Source organism: Cuculus canorus, chromosome 1, assembly GCF_017976375.1.
Source record: "Cuculus canorus isolate bCucCan1 chromosome 1, bCucCan1.pri, whole genome shotgun sequence".
NCBI lineage: Eukaryota > Metazoa > Chordata > Aves > Cuculiformes > Cuculidae > Cuculus > Cuculus canorus.
The window spans coordinates 165941897-165953936 of NC_071401.1; the positions used below are offsets into that span (position 1 = coordinate 165941897).

Here is a 12040-nt window from a genome sequence, read left to right on the forward strand (position 1 = left end):
TGTATAATCTCTGTTTCCACAAAGTACATTACAGTTTGGCAGAAAACTATGTGTTATATTTTAATACTTATAGCTATAATGGACTAAGTGAATATAGGTCATATGTAATAATTTAATTCCACTGAATTTTTCTGCTCCTATTTTCCTTCAGACAGAATTAGACATCAAACAACCAGAATAAACTGTTAAAATTCTTGTAAAGAGATAAATTATTAGAAGATCCACTTAGTAACTTTTTTCACACTGTGATTGCTCATAATTGACACATTCTCTCTCTAGAGATACTTATTCCATAGATTTGTGTGTTTTCATAATGTTGACAAGGTTTCTTATCTTAATGTAATATGTAAGCATAATGACAGGTCAGTAGAATGTTGGAAGAAGCCACACAGGAATGGCACAGTTTTAAGTAATGACAAGAAAGATACTACTTTCATAGGAAAACCCAGTTTTCAGCAATTGATTTTGCTGGTATTATGAAAGTGAAATTGGATTTTTCTATGCCAATAAGCAAAAGATCAACAGAAGGTATTTAAGCAGATATGAAATAAGGATAGTGTCAGAAGAGAAGTTAATAGGAAAGGAAAAAGATTAAACCAGATCTCTGGTGTCATTGTGTGCCAGTGAAAATAGACATTCAGCCCAGACTTCATTATTAATGACATAGCAAACACAATCATAAAGGATAATAGCAGATGGAGAGGTCTGTGTTGTTTCAGGAAGATAAGTTTGCTACAGAACAGTGGGATATAATATTTTGTAAATAGCAGTTTACATAGCTTAGAACAGTATTTTTAAAGCCTTTTCTGTTTTATGAGTCATTCAACATTTTTCACAATCAAAGGAACAGCTTCTATCAGGAGGATTTAGGAATTCTGTATAAAGATAAGGAATGTTTTCCCAGTGTTTTCAAACACACAAACACAAAACTGAATCATAGAATAAATGCTTTGGATTGGAAGAGCCCTTCAGAAATCATCTAGTCCAACTCACCTGCTATGGGCTGGGACATCTTTCATTAGATCAGGCAGATCAAAGCCTCGACCAGGCTGTCCTGGAACCCTTCCAGGGATGGAGCACCCACAGATTCTCTTGGCAATCTGTTCCTGCACCTCACCACTCTCATCTCAAAAAAATGTCTTCCTTATGTCCAATCTAAACTACCCTTTTCCAATTTAAAATAATTTTCCCTTGTCCTATTGCTACACGCCTTGATACAAGTCCTCCTCCATCTTTCTTACACCCCCCTCATTACATAGTGAAATGCTGTAATAAGGTCCCTCATAAGACTTTTCTTCTTCAGGCTGAAAAACCAACTTAGTCTTTCCTCATAGAAAAGATGTTCTGGTATCTTCATGGCTCTCCTCTGGACTGTCTGTAAAAGGCCCATGTTTATCTTGTACTGAATGCAGCAAAAGAGATATCTTTTTTAATAAACAGTACTCCTCATCATAACTAGCCCTGAATGCTGCTCTTATTGCTCTCATCAGAAACAGAAATGGTGATTTTAAAATTATTCATGAACTTTCTTTCTCCTTGAGGCAATATCTGACCCACAAATATGTAAAGGATGAAAAATTACTTCCTGAGAGATAAAGGAAATGCTGATTTATGTAGCGTTCATTCGATTCCACTTGATTTATTCTATTATTTTAAGTAAGCATTTTACATATTATATTCAGTGTAAAGGGCTAATTACATAGATACTTTTGCTCTAATCTGCCTAGCAAAATCAGTATAGTTGGTGACCCCGGTTTTACTAAGTTTTATTTCACAAAGTATATCTACCATCGTGTAAATGACCAAGCTGTGGCATCACAGCTTTGTCAGCCTTGTGCTTATTTAAATCTTTCAATTTCACTTAATTATTTTAATTAGGGATGGCCAGTCTTTGTTGCCTGTTATAGAAAAAAAGCCAAACAAAAAAAAACCAACCACACAGACAAACCAAATGAAAACTACACTCGCCTTATTCTGAAATCCACAGATGAAGCATGTTTCCTACACATATACATAGCATCCCACTTTTAATTTGCCCTCCTGTGACATGTAGTAGATTTGGAAACTTGAATTCTTGTCTTAATGATGCCAAGTCATATGGAGAAAGATTTGTTTGCAATTCCACTTCTCTATTTCCTTTCTGTAAGTGGATTTCTTTTATCCTACAACTTGGAAACTATGACAAATAGATTAAACATGTTTTGAAACAGATTACAAAAAAACCCTCTCCTTGCAGGCATCAGATGTATTAATTCATAATATCAATAACAATATCTACTAAATACAGACGTTTCCATTTGCTTATTTTCTTTAATGTTTAAAATTTCACTTACCTTTTAACCTTGCCAAATCAAGCAGTTACCTATCTGAAGGGCTTGACAGTAAGCGTCAAGGTCACACAATGGAATCCAAGCTACAGCTGCTTCACTGAAAAGAGTCTGCAGAAACAAAAGAAATCTGTATAAATCTTTCAGCATCTCTATATTTTGCATAGCAGTTCACCTTACAACATTATTTTCTTGTGTACAAATTAGCTTAACTTCGTCACATTAACATTCTCTTTCATGGTGCTAACATAGGTTGATCCACACAATGTGAATCAGTAATTAATGAGGATAAAAACTTCTCAAAGATTAAATGTATATTCTGGAGGGTGAACTACGGAATTTACATTCCTTGCATGTGGTGACTCTTCTGAAAGAATTTATATACATACCTCTCAAAGTTTCAGTGGAGCAGAGACATTTCCATATGCATATAAAGATTAAAACTGTAAAATTGCAAGACAAAATTTAAATGTTCCTTTTTTTCAGATAGGATAGAGCAGAACCATGGCTGTATAATATTTTTTGTTTCTCATTTATGTGATGAAGAGTTGTAGTGGTCTAGCTGACAAACACTTACACACAGTCCATTTAGAATGATAAGAGAATGACAGAATATCATTCTGAATGGTAGGTGGTTTGAGTTGGAAGAATATGTAGTTCTTCCTTTCTTAAATTGCTCTTTCTAATTTGTTTCCAAAAATAGAAATGAAATTTGAGTTGTTTGAAGAGAGCTATGCTTCTGCTCTATAGCAGAGAAGAAGTATTTAAGAATCAAGGAAATCTATGAGCTAAGCTGTTGTTAATTGCAAGACAAAGTGGAGTTTATGGAAAGAAGTTTATTCTGACTATAGAGACACATGAACATTTAGGAAAATATGGGATACAGCACCTACTAGTCTGTGCACTTTTAAGAAAGATGTACAATACTGTCAACTTCAATAGCACCGCGGAGGGAATAATGTTAATATTGATGTTTTTTGTTTAGTAACATCTGTCTTTAAATCATATCATAGAATCATGGAATCATAGACTAGATTGGGTTGGAAGGGACCTTAAAGATCATCTAGTTCCAGCCCTCCTGCCATGGCAGGCATGCATCCCACTAGATCAGGCTGACCAAGTCCTCATCCAATCTGGCCTTGAACACCTCCAGGAATGGGGCAGCCACAATTTCCTTGGGCAAAATATGTCAGTGCTTCACCACTTTCATAATGAAGAAATTCTTCCTTATGTCTAGTCTAAATCTGCCTTTCTCAAGTTTATAACCATTGCCACTAGTTGTACATAAACAGTTCCTCCCTAGCTTTCTTATAGACTCCCTTCAGGTACTGGAAGGTTGCTGTAAGATATCCTCAGAGCCTTCTCTTCTCCAGGCTGAACAAGCCCAACTCTCTCAGCCTGTCCTCTTGTGGGAGGTGCTCCAGCCCTCTGATCATCTTTGTAGCCCTCTTCTGGAACCATTCCGACAGTTCCATGTCCTTTTTATGTTGAGGTTTCCAGAAGCGGACACAGTATTCCAGATGAGGTCTCACAAGAGAGGAGTAGGGGGGCAGAATCAGCTCCCTCTACCTGCTGGCCAGAATTCTTTTGATGCAGCCCAGAGTATGGTTGGCTTTCTGGCTGAGAGTGCACATTGTTCATGTTAAGCTTCTCATCAACAGGCATCCCCAAGTATTTATCCAATAGTGAATGATCACCTATGAAAAGGATATTTGTTGCTGAAATGATATTTGGAACTGAACAAGAACATCAAATAAGAAAACAAGGATTGTTCATAGTAATCTGTACACATTACAAGAGATTTTTTTCGTCGCTGTCTCTGAACTGCTGCTCATCTGGACACAAGTATACAACATTGCCAGACACCTAGTTCAGAAATATTCAGGCATATGGCACAACTATTAATACTGACCCAAAGATATTGTGTTAAACATACTCCAAGTTTGAAAAAAAATTGATAAATATTCGTTAACTAATGTAAACAAATATGTTCTGTTATAAATTCTATTCTATAAATACATATGCTTTCATTTTCAAAGCAAAAAGTCTTGAATGACAGCTCACTATAGTTTTGGGAGCTAAGCGTATTATATCATTGACTTTCATAATAACAAATAAAATGATTTTTTAAAAAATAAAATGTTATTGGAAATGCCTGTCACCTCTGAAAATTCAGGCATTCTTTTAAGACAATGTGAATGTTATGAGATACATCTCCAACTAAGGTAACCAAACCCAACCAAGATGAGCTCTCTCACTACCAGAGTACCTGTAGCATCCACAGAAAAGGCAATATTTATGATACATGTGTTTCCAGTTCAACTAATTTTGTTTTTAATTAAATTTCATGTGTCAATTACAAGACTCAAAAAAATCCACCATAAAAACTAAAAGCAACTTTCAAAACAAAAATACTGTGTGAATTTCAGGTGTTGTTTTCTCATGGAAAGATTTATAAATAATTTTTTAATCGTTGTTAATATCATGTTATAATCAAATCTATTTGCTGTTCAAAGAAGTTATAGTTAAATCCCTGCACAATGTCCTGATCATATAATTTTCCTGTACATTAGAATGCAATTAGATACCTTAAAAAACTGAGCTCTAAAATATTTTAAACCGAATGGATTATGCTTTAGTGGTTGATATATAGTTATCTTATACAGTTATCTAAACATACAAACCTAATCAGTTTACAGCATATCTAGTGTTGCTCCTAAGCAATATTTATATTATACTTCGATTTGGTTTTGATTTCTGTACTTGAAGAAGTAAAATTTGCTTTGATTCCTTCATACCTATAGACAAGAAAGTTATAAAAGAAGAAAATCCCACTTTTTAACATATTTCTTCACATTATGCCTGAAGACAAACTACACTGTTAGTGGTGGATTCTAATGTATATTCTTGTTCTAAGAGTTAGGGAAAAAATACTTGTGATGAGAAACACACCTGACAGTTTAAACAAGCAGTTCTCCTTCTTGTTCACCTACCACTCTTAGTTGCAAAGAGACGTGGAAAGCTGTAATGTGGGAAGCAGACTCTTGTTCTCTAATCAGTTACAGATACTGAAAATAGCTGTTAAAAGTTTACTGTCAATGAACTTTATCAGGGAAACAAAGCTAAAGAATGAAAATATGACTATGTGAAGAGCTGTATCTGGGGGCTGAATCATGGAATAAAAACGTTTCTAAGTCTCATGTTGTGAACCTTCATGTTAAATGTCCTAAAGTGAAGACCACAATGTGAGAGCTATGTACAAAACCTCCTAGACCCTACTGAAATACATTGTTATATGTTCACACTATATGTAATTGTAATGTTATTAGCTACCAGCAGTTGCTCCTACTAGAAAGGACCACTCAGATTTTACAGATGCAATTTTTGACTGTGTTTTAATGATATTGTAAAACTAGTCTACAAAACTTATAAGCAAAACTATGCATTGGGTCGGGGGAGGAAGTGTAAATGTGATCAGTCTAGATAGCGCAGCTAAAATGCCAGTGAAGATTTTTTTATGGTAGATTTTATGGTATTTATTTTTAATTAATTAATTTTGGTCCAAATTAAATGAAACATTTTTTTCTTCTCAGACTTCCCATAATAAAAGTATCCTAGCATTTTCCATCTGCTCTTTCTTCTAGATTTTCAAAAAAAGTTATAAGTTAAGTTGTAGCTCTGCAGCAGGAAGCGTTGAAAAAATTATCATTCTTCCTTCTCTATCTATAGACTGGTGCCAGCCCAAGTTGCAAAAGAAGGCATACCAAAAAGTAAGGTATGAACAGAGGGTGTAAAGAAGAGAGAGGTAGAGTGTCCTCAGTCGCACCCAGTGGTAGGACAAGAAACATAAGACACAAACTGAAACACAGGAAAATTCATCTCCATGTGTTGTAATTTGAGGTAAATGAGTCAGTTTTATGACTAAGATGCTGTAAGTAACTTCATTTCTCTGAAAACTGACAGCAAGTTTTTGAGACAGTGTTCTTCTCTAAAGTGACAACACAGGGCACTGGTATGTAAAAAGGCCAATGCTTATACTTAACCAAGGCCATCCTCAAGCTGCCGGAAAAGGAGCCACACCGGCAAGGAGGGACAAATAAGGCAGGTGATTCTAAACGGACCAACAGAGTATTCTATCCCATATGCGTCATATTCAGTATAAAATTCAGAGATCATGAGGGTGTCTCTCTCTTCTGCGATGGCCAACATGTAGTGAGGACCTTGTTTGTCTGGTTTCTCCTGATCTTGTATCTGTGCATTCCTGAATCCACTTCCCAAGTGCAGTGCCCTCCTAGCAGTGGAACCATTCCCTCGTGTCTGCTCTGCAGCATTTGTGGTGACTTATAGTCATCAAAGTGTGGAGTGGGGGGGTGATTTTATATATTTGTGTCTATATCATTACTTTATTGTTTTCATTATTACTGTTATTGTTATAATTTCATTAAAGCTGTAGTTCAAATTTCCAACCCGTAAGTCTTTTTCCTCTCATCACACTCTCCCCTTTCCCTGCAGGGTGTGTGGGAGAAGGGATTTTGGAGGCTCAACTTCACAGTTTTGGGGGCTGAATTTGTCTGGATGGGGCTAAACTGTGACAGTGTGAGAAGAGACTTAACTGTGAGGATAACATTGAACCAGATTGCCCTGAGAGGTTCTGGTGTCTTTATCCTTGGAGATATTCAAAGTCTGATATTTGAATCTCTGAGTGACCTGCTCTGACTCACTCTGATACAAGTAGGGGGATCGAACTAGATGACGTCAGAAGATCCCTGTCAACCTCAGTCATCCTGTGACTTCACAAAACAAATGTAAAAGTTCCATAGCGTTGTCAAGTCACTCAGATAGTGGACCTTGAATCCCAGGGCTTTATGCTCCCAGGACAGCAGTCACAGTCCGACAGTTTCAGGAATCTGTTGCCTACAGAGAGTATCCTCAAAGTCTCCATATCCACTAGATCAGGCTATATCTTTTCTGCATGCTTTTTTCCAAGAAAGACTTCAGAAACATTGGGACTTGCAGAAAGGCATCAAGTGGCCCAGGATGTGGAAGTGTCCTGCCAAAATGCTATCTTGAATTCAACTATTCCACAAAACATTTTCAATGAAACTTTTCAAAGATAAAACCTAGTCAAATCAAATGTCGTCCTAAACTGTAGCAGCTTAATTACCTTACTTTAGTTTAGTTTAAAGTTCAGCTATTGAGGTTGATGGGTGGTTTGGCAGATAGTAACAGAACAGGAATAAAGAGAGAACATACTTTTTGTAAAACTAATCAAATTCTCAAAATTTTGAAGCAAACAAACATACTAAAATCTCTTCCTCCAGCCCCCTGCATTACACAGTAAAGAGTACTTTGGTAACTTATATTACCTGGTACATACTAGTGAAGTCATTTATTTGGTTTATACTGTCACACTTGCCTTTAAGAGCCAAAAAAATGTCCAATATGGCAGTACCTCAACTGTAGAGACAGAAAAGTCTCTATTAAGGATAAGTTTTATAGCCATTTATATTTACTACAAAAAATGGAAATGTTTCATATAAATTTTATATAAATGTGTGTGTTTATATATAACTAATATTATGCAGTGTATGAAAAATACATCATCTTAAAGGAGATAATTTAGTTTTCTAACTAAGTAACTGAAAATATCAAGGTCCTGCAATCCTAAATTCTATCTGGTTTACAGTCACACTGCTTGTAACTGACTAGCAATGTAATGTTCCATATTTTACTTTTGACTCTTCCCTTTTTAATCTGTCCTGATACTATTTCTTATTAGCATAACTGCTTATCTTTACTTATTTCAGCAAAAGATAACTTAGTCTAATAAGTCCATTACTGGCTCATTAATGTCAGGCCTCTAAGGAAAGATCTGTATCAATTGACTTTCATCATTCCCCTCTCAGACAGTTTCTTTCTTTTTCTCCTCTCTCAAAACTCTTCTGGAAAGATGAGAGACAGCATGAGCACGTTATTCGTCACCTGTCCAGTGGTCCCTACCCTATTTTGTGTTTTTTTATACACTTCTCTTTGCAACTGTGACCAGTCAGCTTTAGCTTGTCATTCACTTGTCTTGGAGGTCTCTTTCTTGTGTTTCATGAAAACTCCTCAGACAAGATATTTAATTTTCTATTTCTAGCTAACCTATAACTTCTCCATTGACAAAGTGATGTCACTTTTGTCTATCCAATTTTAATTATATATTAAGCAGTGTCTTTTTAAATACAGTTCTCTCTGCTTCTGAGAGGATACTTTCAGATTTCACACAAACAGAAAAAGTCACAAAAATCCTTCTCTGAATTCTTTACAAATTACTACAGCTCTACCTATTACACTAAAGCCCAAGAAACCTTACAAATAAATATTTGTGTATCAAAACATTTGGACTTTTGTGTTATTTTTATTTCAACGTATTTCTAGATCTTAAGCTTCCTAAATGATACATATTGTAAAATTTTTCCTAATGGATCCCAGAGAGGAAGGCTGATAAAAGGTATTCATTTATCAAAAGCTCTACTTCAGTCTTCAGCATGTACATTGAAAATGATAATACTTTTTTAGTTGAGGCTCTCAGGAGCTCAAGATGCTCATTAGAGATGAGTGACAACTGAATGACAACTGTATAAAGAAAGAAAAAGATCACCTCATTGTTAATTTATCATTCATGTTACATCAACAATGCTAACATTCTTTACATTAAACCAATTGTCAGGCAGCAAAAGTTAAATATTTCACTATATTCCACAGTCTTGATTAGCTACATTAGATAATTGAGACCTGATGAGATGCATCCCAGAGTCCTGAGGGAATTGGTCGATATGATTTCCAGGCCACTCTCCATGATATTCGAAAAGTCATGGCAATCGGGAGAAGTTCCTGGTGACTGGAAGAAGGGTAATATTGTGCCCACTTTTAAAAAGGATAGAGAAGACCACCCTGAGAACTACTGACCTGTCAGCCTCACCTCTGTGCCTGGGAAGATCATGGAACAGATCCTCCTAGAAGCTACACTAAAACACATGGAGGGCGGAGAGATAATTAATGGCAGCCAGCATGGCTTCACCAGGGGCAAGTCCTGTGTGACCAACCTAAGTGCAACAAGGCCAAGTGCAAGGTCTGACACCTGGGTCTTGGAAATCCTCAAATTCAATAAAGGATGGGGGATAATATGATTGAGAGCTGCCCTGCAGAGAAAGACTTTGGGGTGCTTGTTGATGAGAAACTTGACATGAGCCTGCAATGTGTGCTCACAACTCAGAAGGCCAACTGTATCCTGGGCTGTATCAAAAGAATTATGGCCAGCAGGTCAAGGGAGGTGTTTCTGCCCTTCTGTTCCTCTCTTGTGAGACCTCCTCTGGAATATTGTGTCCAGTTCTGGAAACCTCAGCATAAGAAGGATATGGAACTGTTGGAATGGGTCCAGAGGAGGGCTACAAGTATGACTGGAAGGCTGGAGCACTTCCCATACAAGGACAGGCTGAGGGAGTTGGGCTTGTTCAGCCAGGATGAGAGAAGGCTCTAAGGAGATCTTACAGCAACCTTCCAGTACATGAAAAGGGCCTACAAGAAAGGTGGGGAGGGACTTTTAACAAAGGCTTGTAGTGATGGGATGAGGGGCAATGGTTATAAACTGGAGAGAGGCAGATTTAGACTAGACATAAGGAAGAACTTCTTCATGATGAGAACGGTGAGGCACAGGCACAGGTTGCTCAGGGAAGCTGTGGATGCCCCATCCCTGGAGGTGTTCAGGGCCAGGTTGGATGGGGCCTTGGGCAGCCTCATCTAGTGGGACATTTCCCTGTCCGTGGCAGAGGGATTGGAATTATGTGATCTTTAAGGTCCTTTCCAACTCAAACTATTCTGCTATTCTATTATAGGAAACAACTGTCAACCTTTCTTGCCAACATTGTTCAAAAAGAGTTCTTGCAGTACAATTCTTCACTGTAATACAAAATGAGGAAATAAACAAAATCCCTTCATCACTAAGCACTTGCTAAAGAAAGATATTCCTGAAGCCTGGCAATTGTGCGACTTTTCTGTCTTTTAATTATTTGTACTTTATACAGTCAACATTCTTAAAATTTAACTGTTACTTTATGTGCATTAAATATATAATAGAGTTGAAGTTAGCAATTTAATTTTTGCTTTGATTCCAGTGTATGTGACAGAAATAGATAAATACACCCAGAGAGAAAAATTCTGTGCATCACTCATCATCAGCTCTTATGAAAATAGATTTTACCTTTTAGTTGAAATTAGGCTAGTTTAAATGGGTTAACTGTTTAGGTTCTTGCCTTGTATTCACTTAATCCTTATTCAAAATATTTTTGCTTAAATAGTGCACTAATCTACACATTCTTATGAAAATCCTTGATCCAAACATAGTCATACACTTTGTTAATATATTTGATTAAGATCACCCCTGGGATTCTGCTGATATAACAAAACATTGCCTTGAAAAAACTTTAGCGGTATGGATGTAGAACAATTTGGCTGGGGTCTAGAGGACTGGAAGATACCACCAGGGGATAAAAAAAAACATCTCACAAATACGATTGCTTTAGTCAGCCAACTCATGCTTTCTTTACACTTTACAATGGCTGAGGAACTAAGCTTATTAAGCTTATAAGAAGCATCTGTTAAGATTGCATATTCAGAATATCAGAGTATTGACATCTACAGTTACTATTATTTGGCTGCTTCATGATGATATGCCAAACGCAGGGCAGACTAAAGCAAGGAAAAGAGCAATCTCCCAACGAACTCTTCAAAACTGGAGAGAAATATCTGCAAACACTTGATGCAAGTTAATATACCCTACATTCAAATCTTGCACCAGTACAACATGTTTTAAACTAAATTAATGTTGGATAATTACTAAGTCTTGGGAAACAACTTGAGCTCAGAAGTATAAGTTTTTTAATCTCTGATTCAGCATCTCTTGAAGGTCTAACTACTTCTTTTCCAGGAGTTAAACCTTGGTTTACCATTACAATTAATATATGAGAAAGACCTACCTACCTAAAGAGCATAAAAAATATTTCTTGATTTAAGTAATCAGCTTCAACTTGCAATCATTAAGTAGCGTTGTACAAAGAAAGAATTAAAAAAAGGGGAAAGCAAAATTCAGTAAAGTAGTATTTAGGCTATGAAAACCACAAATAAACAGTATCATGCTTTTTACAGAATGCTTTTTACAATATATTAGAAATCCAAACTACAGTTTGTAACAATAAGGATAGGGAACGGATCCAGCTCATACTTCTGCAGACTATTTCCCAAGTGAACAGTTTGGACAGGAGTTTGGACAAGATAACTCGGTGTGTACCGATCACCGTGCTCAATACAGAGTGTAACAATGACGTGATTTCAGAAACCAGGTATGACGAAGACCTGGTTTAGGTTGCTGCTGAGATTATGGAAAAAGAAGAAGAGTGACATTGGTGTGTGAGTCCTGAGAAGGCCACTTTGTAGAGAGAATGGCTTGAGCAATCTGTACCAGGAAGATCTTACAGTTCTCTCAAATACTTGAACCAAACCTACACAAATGCAAAATTTAAGACTATACAAAAGACTGTTCAGGCAACAGTTGGTTTTCACAGATCTATATTTCCTATCCCTTAAAACAAAATAAAAATCCCAACCCTATCTCAGAAGTTTCTTAAGCTTAGCCTTAAACCTCTTAACCTGTATTAAATCTCTGTCATGTTTTC

At 36.5% G+C, this 12040-nt stretch overlaps 1 protein-coding gene across 2 annotated transcripts in view; it reads right to left on the reverse strand.

Moving 5' to 3' along the window:
• The window catches only part of MGAT4C (MGAT4 family member C), a 360468-nt gene that overhangs the window by 280971 nt on the left and 67457 nt on the right, over positions 1 to 12040 (reverse strand). For both annotated transcript variants that reach the window (XM_054057038.1, XM_054057037.1), the window contains one exon: positions 2334 to 2438. The gene's annotated coding sequence lies outside the window, so the exon portion shown is untranslated. The remainder of the gene's footprint in view (positions 1 to 2333; positions 2439 to 12040) is intronic.